At 43.7% G+C, this 13,188-nt stretch overlaps 1 pseudogene; it reads left to right on the forward strand.

Moving 5' to 3' along the window:
* The first annotated feature begins 9,766 nt into the window (after positions 1-9,766).
* LOC147437846 (18S ribosomal RNA) lies at positions 9,767-11,096 on the forward strand (annotated as a pseudogene).
* The last annotated feature ends 2,092 nt before the right edge of the window (positions 11,097-13,188 follow it).

Genomic DNA, 13,188 nt, shown 5'->3' on the forward strand with positions numbered 1-13,188 from the left:
GCTGACAAATTCATGAAAATGACATTCGTTAATCCATAGTCATCATCGTTTATGGTTGAGACTAGGATGGTACTTGATTATCTTGGAGCCCCCAACTTTGGTTCTTGATTAAAGAAAACATCTATCAAATGCTTTCGTAGTAGTTCATCTTTCACAAATCCAAGAATTTCACCTGTAACAATCAAATATCATTGCCTACCATTGTCCCTATTAATCATAACTACGGTCCCAAAAAGGGCTAGAGTCTTATCACATGTTCAGAGCATTAGCTTGCTTTGAGCACTCTAATTTTTTTGAAGAAACATTTCCAAGTCCTTGTCCCATCCAATTAAGGCTATGAGTGTATCCTCGACAGAAAGGGTAAAGAAACTAGTGCACACCAAAGAAGGCAAACAATTTGCCCCACCCCAAGATCCAACTACAAGGTTTCTAACCTAAACAACTTAAATATACATTATTGGAGTTGGAAATATCGCGGGTGCTCGCACCAAACTTGTCCCCCAATGGATCCTTGTTAAGGGATTTAAATTGTAATCATCTCAATTATCAGACTTAAAAAAGCATAGTATTGTTAAAAATTGTCACTACCTCCTCGTGTGATTTTCAGGCATGTTGCCTTCCTTGGATGAGGTAGCTATATGATAGGGATGTGTGTAGTTTTAGAATATTGAGGAATTTGACATTTGTTGGTTGTGTAGTTGGGAGCAATCCCTGCAGAACACCTCAAAGATGTGTAGTTGATATTGATGAGCGACGAGTCTTGAATTGAGAAAGGGTTTTGAGAGAGAGAGAGAGAGAGAGAGAGAGAGAGAGAGAGAGAGAGAGAGAGAGAGAGAGAGAGAGAGAGAGATAATCAACTAGGGTTGATCCATTAATCTCCTTATGTGTCAACACGGACTATGGACTGGACTGGGGACACCCTTTGGTTCTTGCCATACTCTGCACACACCAATGGCGACCATACGATAAACATTGTAATGTATGTGTGAATGTTGTGTGGGGCGAGAGAGAGGAACAAGAAGAACATGGCAAGAGATTTTTTCTGCCACAAGAAAGTGGAAGAAGCAAAAGAAGAACAAGATGATGATGATGATGAAACTATGTCACATTGCCTTGATGATGAGAGAGAGAGAGAGAGAGAGAGATATTTAAGTGACCTTGATGTAGGTAGGTCACTTCCAAGCAACATATATAATAGGTAATAAGAGCATGTCAGCATGTGCTTGCATTAATTAGCATACTATATTCACTTTGATGATGAACTTGTGAAGAGCCCTAGATTGGTGATCTTGCTTTATGTACCATAATTACACAAGATGATTGACTATTTCTACCATGTGCGATAATGTGGTACATAAAGCAAGATCACCGATGTAGGGCTCTTCACAAGTTCATCATTAGAGTGAATATAATATGCTAATTAATGCAAGCACATGCTGACATGTTCTTATTACCTATTATATATCTTGCTTGGAAATGACCTACCTACAAGGTCACTTAAATCTCTCTCTCTCTCTCTCTCTCTCTCTCTCTCTCTCTCTCTCTCTCTCTCATCATAATCATCAAGGAAATGTGATAGAGTCTCAGCATCATCATCATCTTGTTCTTCTTTTGCTTCTTCCACTTTCATGTGCCGAAAAAATATCTCATCATCTTCTTCTTCTTCCTATCCCCCCCACCCCCCCACATCCATTACCCCCACACAACGTCCACACATACATTACATTGCTTATAGTATGGTCGCCATTGGTTTGTGCAGAGTATGGAAAGAATCGAAGGGTGTTCCTAGTCCAATCCATAGTCGGTGTTGACACATAAGGAGGTTAATGCATTGACCCTGGTTGATTATAGTCTCTCTCTCTCTCTCTCTCTCTCTCTCTCTCTCTCTCTCTCTCTCTCTCTCTCTCTCTCTCTCTCTCTCTCTCTCTCTCTCTCAAAAGCCTTTCTGAGCTCAAGACTCGCCGGATACATCTTTGAGGTGTCCTGCATTGATTTCTCCTAGCTACACAACCAAAAAATATCAAATCCCTCAATATTATAAAACTACACACATACATCGTATGATTATCTCATCCACGGAAGGCAACATGCGCACCAACACGGGGAGGTAGTGACAATAATTAACAAGACTAGAATTTTTCAAATTTGATAATTGAAATGAGTACAATCTAACACTACAAGAGGTTATGTGCTCTTGTGACGCTCTTAGCGACGGAAATACACTGGGTTTTTATAACCCCCGGCGTCGCTATAAGCGTCGCTAAAAGCGTCGCTACGAGAGCGTCGCTATCTGCGTCGCTATAAGCGTCGCTGTAGGCGTCGCTATATAGCGACGCTTATAGCGACGCCTATAGCGACGCTTATAGCGACGCTCTCACAGAAGAGTATAGCGACGCATATAGCGACGCTACAGAGCCATAAATAGCGACGCTTATAGCGACGCCTGAGAGAATATTTTTTTGGTGGCAGGGCATTGAATGCCCTGCCACCCATCAACCATATTGTACTTGATTCACTTTTTAAAAAAAGTGCAAAGGTAAATAATAGACCCAAAATAGTCACCCACAAGACGCATTGTTTGCAAAATTGACAATTGTACACATCATAGACAAACTGAATTGATTGGCAAATGTAATAATGACAATTGTACAACATCATAGGCATAAAGAATTGATTGGCAAAAGGAATTGCGGTGACAAATGTAATAATATACATGGTTCAAAAAGACGTATAAAATCCGTCTCATGATACATAAGCTATGAGAAACCCTAAACTAATGCTATCTAGCTACGGCTAAACTGACGTCGTCTAATCAGACGTCTCATCGCGTCCAAGCGGCGTATCTGTCGGATTCTGCAAAAAAAGACAATAAGACAGTTTTCAGTAAGTATAAACATATAACGACATTTATAAAACAATACAAAAAATAAAAAAGAGTAAACCGTAATACTAACCATGCCGCTGCGAGAACTGAGAATGTCCATCAGGGCGTTTAAGCCCTTCCTGCCTGCGTACTCGCGCTCGTACGGTGTGGGATCACGTCCTGTCATCGACCACTGTCAAAACATACAAAGATTTCATTATGTTAGAACTAAAAAACTCATAAACCCTAAACTATCGAACATGCATAAAGAGCAATGTGAAAAGACTTACAAAATCGGCCTCAAATGATGCCCATCCACCGCTCCCCAAGTGGTGCGAGCTCCCTGCCTCTACTCGCGCTCTGGCTGCATCTTTTTGTTGCTTCCACTTGTCGGGATTCTCGCGCGCTGCTTTCTTCGCATTCTTCCAATCTTCTTTGGCCAGCCAATCTGGCCTATTCCACCCATTCTTGATTGCTTTTTGCACTTCGGAACGCTTGTGTTTGCAGTATTCGCGCATTCGAATCTTCATCAGGTCTTCATTGAAGCGCTGATCCCGTGTTGGAACGGGAAACTCATCATGAAGTATGCTGATGACTCTGTTTTTTAAATCACTTGGTACTTCACTCCATTTGTTTAGTATATAGTGTCTAAACAGCTGAGAGCAAAGACCACGCATGCGCGAGATCACCTTCTTGCCGTCATCATCCATGATGATGCCGCCGCTGATGTCGACGGAGTAAGGCAAGCCCTCTGGCCGGTGACGCGTGAACCTGGGTGTCCCGGCAGGGGTCTCTAGCGGCGTGTCGATGGGGGTACGGACGTCAGGTGTCTCCACCGGCGTCTGGGCCCCGAAGCGAGGAGTGTCGAGTGGGGTGGCTCCTGGCGGAGTAGGTAGAGGTGTGTAGCTTCTAGGAACAGTCAGCCGTGCAAAACCTGGCGTAGACGGCGATGCTGTGGCTGGTGTGGGGGCGGGCAAAGAAGGGGAGGGTAAAGAGCCTCGTCGAACACGAGGCGGTGTGGAGGCATCGGTGGCGGAATCCCCACAACAACCGCCACCGCCACCACTAGAGCGCCGGTGTCTAGAAGAGTGTGACGCTCGTCTCGTCGACGCCGAAGCTTCGGAGCGCGCCGAATGCTCCGAAAGAGAGGGAGATGCGGATGGTGTAGGAACGCGCGATGATGCGCCAGAGCGATGACGCTCCACGTACCACTGTCTCTGCTGCGGTGACAAAGAAGAAAGAAACTCCTCATCATCCATACCTGCATTAAACACACGAATATTTAAACTTAATATTGAATGAATAGAGTAGACAATGACGCAAATACCATTAAATACAATGACGTAATGACGCATATAAATACAATGACGCAATGAATCGAGTGGTAGAAGAGGCAAGTCGAAAACTCAGAATTTTCAATCAAAAGAGCTAGAGCTTTTACAGCACGGAGCAAAATTGTTCAAATACAATATTTGTGGCTTTAAGAGATCTCTCTCTCATCCTCGCATAACTCAGCATAACTTCCTATATCTATATAGAGCTCTCCGTTTAAACACATATCCTCTGTTTCATTTTGTAGCTCCTCTGCATGCACCCCATATAGAGCAGTAGCATCTTGATGCTCGTCTGGCACCACCGCAGCGGCTTCTGATTGAGCATCTTCTCTGATCTCCTCCATTGATGTCGTTGTGATTGGCACATGGTAGCCTTCATACGTCCTTGCACTACGAGGGGCTACCTCTATGACGTACCACCAGTTTGATGTAGACTTTGTAGGATGAAATACTACCTGCCAGAGCCACATAACTTACATGAGAGCTTTCAAGCACATAACTTGTAAAAGGGGGATGTTAACTATTTATATACTTACTTGTTCACAATGCTCGGGTAGTACGAAAGTGTCTCTTAGGTCAGTCCATTTCTTAGTAGAATCCACCTCAAGAAAACCAGACTCTCCTCTACGCACAGTAGCGTTTCGACCCTCCATGATTATCTTGAACCATTGCACGTCGAACAAGTCGACAAAAAATCCTCTGTAATCGATCCTCAAAATCTCTTGCAGCGTGCCGAAGTAAGTGAGTTCCGCCACCACGGGATCTGCATCAGAGGAACGTCGTCGACTAGACTGTTCAAATTTTGCCATGATTCCACAATCTTGAGTAAAACGCTTTTTGTCGATTCGTTCCACCCTAAAATGTCGACCTTTACACCATGCTGCTGTGTATGACTTATACTACAACGAACAAAGATTATGAGTGGCCGTTCAAACGTTTATAAATAAAGTCACTTGCTAGTCGTACATTGCAAACTTACCTTGGTCGCGCAACCCCGAGAGTACTCCCACTCTTCTTCAGTCACTTCGTCACCGCATTGTTGTGCGCTTTTCAATTGGTTGTGCAACCATCTTAAGCTCATGAAGGTTGGTAGGCTCTCCAGAACCGCTGGATAGTGCATCGGTGGTCGTCTTCCCCGTCTCCACTCGATTCGTGCCCTTTGTCGCTCTTGCTTTGCATCCTCATATTGTGAAATCCACTTTTGCATCACTGGATTGTGAAGCATGCAAAATCGGTTGATTTTAGCCTCTAGATCTTCCGTCATCTTCTTCTCAACACCGAGATTGCACATGACAATCCCAGATATGCGCTCATCATCTATGGTTCGCCATAGCGTATCCCGGGATTTATCAAATCCGTCTAACCACTCTCCAATGTACACTAGGGACTCTGATACCAACCAACCTTCTGCCATGCTACCCTCCGGACGTGCCTTTTGACGCACATATCCCTTAAGCGTTTTCATGAAACGCTCTAAGAAGAACATCCATCTGGAATGAACTGTGCCAGCTATTTCCACCTCATCAACTATGTGAATAAGAAGATGCACCTGAATGGTTAGCATTGTAGTAGGAAAATGTTTCTCAAACATGCACACAAGCTCCGCAGCATTTAGTTTGGCGAATGGTATGGAGTCTACGTCGATCTCCTTTTGTGAGATCCATTGCACCAGCTTTGCAAGTTTGTAGATTGTGTTACGGATGTCGAGAGACAAACATCCCTCAATGGCAACCGGTAAAATAAACTGTAAAGTATGTGCAGCAATGATATTAAAGTCCACATTTTATGCAATGATATTAAAGTCCACTATGAACGTACCTGACACATTTTATGCCAATCGTGTGACTTCAAACCGGTAAGCTTTCCTTCTTTAGTAAAACACGTTCGGAGCGAGTGCATTACGCCAGTGGGGGTCCGCAAAGATCGAATGGCCTCTTTTACTTTGCGTTCTTGGGCTCCTGTGAAAATCCATGGTGCTTTAGGAAGTTTTATCGATCCATCAGACGCTGTTTGCGGCCAATATTGCTCCATACGATCCACATTTCTAAGGTCAACTCTGGCTCCCAAAGTATCTTTCTTGCCGGTCAAATGGTCCCATAGTAGATTACCCACATTCTTGAATATGTGCATTGGATCGAGCAAGTGATTGATCACGAGTCGAGGCCAGTATGGTAACTCGTACCATAGAGATAGTCTCTTCATCCCTGGAGGCAATCCGTCATCGCACATCTCCTTCTGCTCTAACCATGCTTGTGCAGACATCCTTGGTGGCTCTCTTCCCAAAAAGCCGTCGCGTAACACATGATTCTCCGGAAGATACGCTTGATGACCTTCGTAGATTTGCTTCTTCAGTGAGGGTGCCCTACGTGCATTCAGTCTAGGTCCACATGTGACACATGCTCTGTATCCGCTTGTTTGAAGCCCTGCATGTATACACATGATAATAGATCAACTATGGGGAAAAACAAGATTTACAGTGTCTGAGAGAGGAGTGTCAATAGATCACCTGAGCATTCTGTTAGCCCGGGATAGTCATGCATGGTCCACATTAGAATACCTCTGATCAAAGCATTCCGTCGTCCTGTGTGTCGGCTCATATCCACCACCTCTATGCCAATCCACAATTGTTGTAGCTCTTCCAATAGTGGACGAAGATACACATCCATATTCCCCACTTTATATCGCCCTGGCACAATCAAGCTTAGCCATAGGTGCCCCTTCTTCGTAGTCAACCACGGGGGAATGTTGTAGTTGACGATGACAACGGGCCATACACTGTAAGATGTTGATCTTTGACCAAATGGATTTACGCCATCCATAGCCAGGCCTAAGCGCAAATTTCGAGCTTCCCTGGCAAAATCCGACCATGTTCCATCTATATGTTTCCAGGCTGCGCAATCTGCAGGAATTCGTAGCACACCATCCGAAGATTTATTCTCCTCATGCCATGATGCTAGGGCGGCCATGGACTTACATTCGAAGAAATGCTTGATGCGAGGAAGCAAAGGAAAATGTCGCAAAACCTTTTGTGGAATTTTTGTCCCGTGGAGATCTACTCGATATCTTTCGGAATCACATTTCGGACACTTCTCCATGTCTGTGTATTCCCCTCTGAAAAGAATGCAGTCATTAGGACAAGCGTGGATAGAATTGTAATCCATCCCCAAGTTTCGCAAAATCTTTCTTGCTTCATCTCGGGAATCTGGCATCACATTGTCAGCTGGTAGAATGTGCTCTTTCAGCAATCTACACAACATAAAAATATGATACAGTCGTGTAAAATCTATCAGATCATTATACACCATGAGCTATTAAAGTAAACTAATTGTAATAGATCACCTGAAAAGCGCTGTGACGCTAGTGTCACTCCATCCAAACTTTGCCTGCATGTTGAGAAGAACCAGGAGTGCTTTCAATCTAGACATACGTGCTCCATTATACAATGATGTATCGGCTTCACTTTTCATATCATCATAGATAAGCCTTTCTGAATCCATGATCGTCTCGATCATTTCATCAATCTCGGGCTCAAACATTGCCTCGTTGGGAATGTGCTCTGCATGATCATCCCCCGAGCTGTCAGAGGCTACATCTTGTGGCCTCACATATGCTGCTTGACCAAAGCGCCTGCGAATACGTCTATTGGGTTGCAAGATTGCTGCTTGTTGGCCAGCGTCAGAGTCCGACGAGTTATAATTGGCAACAACTCGATCTATAATAGATGGATCGAACTCGCCAAATTCACGAACGTGCTGCAAAGAAACACGTCTTGTCCGTCGCACAGCATGCTTGCATTGATTGCAAGGACATAAGACCCTCGTTGAGAGATAGGTGTTTCGGTTGGACGGTCCCACATCCTCGTCGCTACTCATAATGAGGATAAAAAACTTATAACCTAGACAACAAATTTAATATTCTATTGGCATTCTTCATCTTATCTCTCTCTCTCTCTCTCTCTCTCTCTCTCTCTCTCTCTCTCTCTCTCTCTCTCTCTCTCTCTCTCTCTCTCTCTTTACCTCACATTCTCTAGTCATGTCCAATCCCCGCACACCTCGGTCTAGAGGTGCACGGAGATCAGAACCACCGGGTTATAATCTCGTCTTTATTGGTCAATACCTATATTTGTGGGTACAAGAAATCTAGACACCCACGTCTACATGATACTGCATGTAGTGGACAAAATCCCTTTGCCTCTTCTCTAGCTGTAGCACTTCACTTCATCTTAACATCTTTTCACAGTAGATCTTTTCACTGTTCGTCTAACTCTAAACCCTAAACCGTAAGTAATTCTTGCGTGGACTCGATCTAACGTAAATAAGCGTAAATCTAAATAAACGTAAATCTAACTAAAAATAAAGCTAAATCTAATTTAACGTAAGTCTAATGACTAGAGGTTGTCTAGATGGTCATTGTGTCGGGGATGTAGTGACTCTTGCCGCCCTGAAGATCCACCTTCTTCCCTATCTTCTGAAGACATTTCACCAGTACTTTTGGATCGACGGAGCCCACTATGAGTGAAGGCAGCAATACCCTATATTCCATTGAGGGCTTTCTTCACCCGCTTCATGCAGGCATCGCAGTCTATGGAGACCCGCATCTAATCTAATATAACATAAATCTAAATCTAGCTTAAATAAATGTAAATCTAGTTAAAAATAAACCTAAATCTAATTTAATGTAAGTCTACATATAACCTAATCTTTAACGTCTTTTAAAATAGTTTCCTACGACGTTATAACTCTCTTCTTCCTGTGTGTGTGCGCGTGTGTGGATGTGTGTGCCAATAAAAAGAGATAAATGGTATAACCTTTCTATCACCCATGCCAAGTGTGATAGATTGATTATGCCATTTCTCTCTTGAATAATAGGTCTTCAGTTCAACTCCTCGTCGGCTAGATCTTTAGGTCTTTTAATTTTAATTAGTTTCCTACGACGCTCCCTTAGTTTCTCTTTCTTTCTCTCTCAATGTGTGTGCGTTTTTTTGGATCGTATGCATGTTTTCTTTCTCTTTTCCTCTCTCAATGTGTGCGTTTTTTGTTTATGCATGTTCTCTCTCTCTTTTCCTCTCTCAATGCGTGCGTTTTTTGTTTATGCATGCTCTCTCTCTCTTTTTCTCTCTCAATGTGTGTGTGCATTCTTTGTTTATGTATGTGTGTGCGTTTTTGCACTCTCTCTCTCTCTCTCTCTCTCTCTCTCTCTCAAAAACACTATATGTGTGTGTGTATGTGTGTGTGTGTGAGAGAGAGCGCGATGGAGAGAGAAAGAGGGGAAGGGAACATGAGAATGAGGAGAGGGAAGGAGCATACCTGGCTCTCCTTCCTCTCCTCGTGTGTGTGTGTGTGTGTGTGTGTGTGTGTGTGTGTGTAAAAGAAAAAGAGAGAGAGAGAGAGAGAGAGAGAGTGAGGGAGAGCGTTACCTGTTCTTTGCTTGAGGGCGCCGAAAAACTCAGATCTGAGATCTGAGTTTTTGGGCGCGCTCGGTTATTTTTTTTACCCCAGCTGGCGTCGCTATGAGCGTCGCTATGAGCGTCGCTATGAGCGTCGCTATGAGCGTCGCAAATTTCTTTGTAAATTTGCGACGCTCATAGCGACGCTTATAGCGACGCTCATAGCGACGCCGGGAATTTTTTTTTTTGAGCGTCGCTGTGTGAGCGTCGCTAATGTGAAGAGCCTCTTGTAGTGTAAATCTTAACAAGGATCCATTGGGGGACAAGTCTGGTGCCAACACACGTTATATTTCTAACTCCAATAACGTAAAGTTAAGTCGTTGCACTTAGATAGCTTGTAGTGGGTGGGGCGAGCTATCCACCTCCTTTGGTGTGCACTCGTTGCTTTACCCCTTTCTGTCAAGGATGCAATCATAGCCTTAATTGGTTGGGACACGGATTTGGAAATGTTTCTTTGAAAAAATTAGAGTGCTCAAAGAAACCCTATGCTCTGAAACATGTGATAAGACTCTAGCCCTTTTCGGCACCGGAGTAATGATTAATAGGGACAATGGTAGGCATTCATATTTCATTGTTAGAGGTGACATTGTTGGATTTGTGAAAGATGAACTACTACAAAAGCATTTGCCAAGAATGTTCTCATTAATCAAGAATGAAAGTTGGGGCCCCAAGACAATCAGATACCATCCTAGTCTCAACCGTAAACAATGATGACTACGGATTGACGAATGTTACTTTCATGAATCTGTCAACACCTTATCAAAAATCTAAGTTTTTGGGTTACAAGGGGAGTATGGTCGCAAGGCTGAAGCTTAAAGGAATTGACGGAAGGACACCACTAGGAGTCAAGCTTGTAGCTTAATTTGACTCAACAAGGGGACACTTACCAGGTTTGGACACAGTAAGGATTGTTATGTTTAGAGTTCTTTCTTGATTCTATGTTTGTCTGGTTAATATCGTTAAATAAACAAGACCTCATCCTGCTAATTACTGTGTACACAAAGGGCCCTCTTCATCCCCATCTTCTTAGAGGGACTATGGCCATCTAGGCCGTGAGTTTTGAGGCAATAATAGCTCTATGATGCCCTTAGATTTTTTGGGCCACATGGGTGCTACACTGATGAATTCAACGAGTTTACTTCCTAGGCCGATAGTAGGCACTAGTAATATTTTGAAATTTGATCGTTGTGGGGATAGATCATTCCAATTATTGATCTTGAACAAGTATTGATCTTGAACAATTATTCCAATTATTGATCTTGAACAAGTAATTCTTAGTAAGCATGAGTCATCAGGTCCTGTTGACTACGCCAAGGCTTATCCTTTGTACACACCGCTCGTTGCTCCTATTGATTGAATGGCCCAATGAAGTTTGTACATCGCGATGATGCTAGCGGTTTGCCATTGGTGACGTTGTGAGAAGTTCATAGTTGAATCTACGAAAGGATCATTAACGCACATTGCAGCAGAATGACGCAAACCCTCTTTGGAGGGTTGTAGGCATGCGGTGTGGCACAATGGCCACCCTATGACATCCAACCCTTCTACACTATTGGGGTGGGTAGCCGTGCCATTGCGTGCAACCTTGACATGGCGTGAGTGGTTGATCATCATACAAACACACCAACCAACACCCCCCCCCCCCCTCTATATTGTAAAACTACACACATATATTACATCACTTATCGTATGGTCAGCATTGGTGTGTGCAGAGTATGGCAAGAAACAAAGGGTTTCCCTAGTCCAGCCCATAGTCGGTGTTGACGCATAAGGAGGTTAATGACATGGGGAGTCCACTATATAAAGATTGCATATAGCACGTGTGAAGAAGAGGTATTCAAATAATCCCTTACCTGTATATTTTCAGGTATAATATGTACCTCTTATGAAGGCATTTCTTTGAAAAAACTTCCCCTTATGTATGAAAATTTAATTTCACTTTCTCAATTAAAAAATCCTCTATGTAAATACATTTTTTTGTAGGTGTACCTAATTATAAATCCCCTATTTTATCTGCACGTGCTATCTTACATATATCCTAGTGGATGCCCCGAGGTTAATGACCCTGGTTGATTATCTCTCTCTCTCTCTCTCTCTCTCTCTCTCTCTCTCTCTCTCTCTCTCTCTCTCTCTCTCTCTCTCTCTCTCTCTCTCTCTCTCTCTCAGTTCAAGACTTCTCGGATAGATCTTTGAGGTGTCCTGCAGGGATTGCTCCCAGCTACACAACCAACAAATATCAAATTCATGTATATTCTAACGCTACACACATAAATTACATCCTTGTCGTATGGTTTCCATGAGTGTTTGTAGAGTATGGCAAGAAAAAAGGGGTTTCCCCAATCCAATCCATAGTAGGTGTCCACATCATGCTTTTTTCATGCAGTGTCTTTGCCTAGTGTTGGATGGCCAAGGGTGTTGGTGGGTTGTATTTCAAGAGGATCAGGACCCTGTACTACGGCGACACTTGCTTTATAGTGGCCACAACTCTACGGACCTCCTTGCAGGGTGGCGAGCACGTGGTGTAGCATAATGGCCCACCATACCGGTGTGTGATCCTCCTACATTGAGGCAGGTAGCCGTGCCGTTGAACGTTGCTGGGGGATATGTGTTCGAAATGTGAGCTGGACAGGCCCCAAGCCTCTGGCTGTGGGAGGTGTGAAAGAGAGAGAACAAGAACAACTGATGCAACTGACTCTGCCAATCACCGTACCCGTGAATCAATCGATTAATACATTTGAGCACAACTTAGTCCTTAGCCAAGGTGGGTTGTTAACAGCACTAGCACTTGGATCAACTGCTAACTAGTAGTTTAAGCTCCCGTTTTACACAATTAACTGGGCCGTTATCGACACCGGGGCTTAACAATTATCTAATCAATCTCTAGTCAATGATGGTGATGAAAAGTTCTCTTCTGCCACTTTAACTGCTCCAATTCCCGAGGATTCTACAAGCTTCAATTCAGCTCACTACCTCAATCATCAAGCTTCTCTTCTTGCTTGTTTGCTTGCCTTATGCTCTTCCTGCTTTGCTTGCTTGCCTTGACAAGCTTCTTCTCGACCTACTTGCTTGCTTCAACCTCGACAAGCCCTTCTCCTCTTGGATTGCTCAAGCTCTTCGTTTTCTTGTAATCCTCTTCTCGCCTTGGATTGGTCAAGCCTCAACAAGCTCGCCGCCTTGCTTCCTTGACCAAGCTCATCCAGTGAATCTCCTTCCTCTCCTTTGCCAAGCTTGCCCTTGTTTCACTTTCTCCTCATTCCATTGCCTCATTATCTTGCAATGCCTCTCATGCAAAAGACATTTTTTCTATTATTAGCATGCCCCCTCCCTTACCAACGACGACGCCGTCGTTGCTAGGGAGGCATAAAAAACCTCCCTTGCTAATGTGGCAATCCGGCCATTGAAATGCATCGTTCGGCACACGAGCAGTACCAAAAAGGATCACCTTGACATGCTTGCCGCTTATCGCTCCTTCTCAGAAGTGATTCTAGCGTTGTGGAGCCCGCTGGGAGTGATTTTCTCCCCTACACAGCTCGTTCTCTATGTTG

This window comes from Adiantum capillus-veneris, chromosome 17 (genome assembly GCF_014529385.1).
Source record: "Adiantum capillus-veneris isolate H3 chromosome 17, ASM1452938v2, whole genome shotgun sequence".
Classification (NCBI taxonomy): Eukaryota; Viridiplantae; Streptophyta; class Polypodiopsida; order Polypodiales; family Pteridaceae; genus Adiantum; species Adiantum capillus-veneris.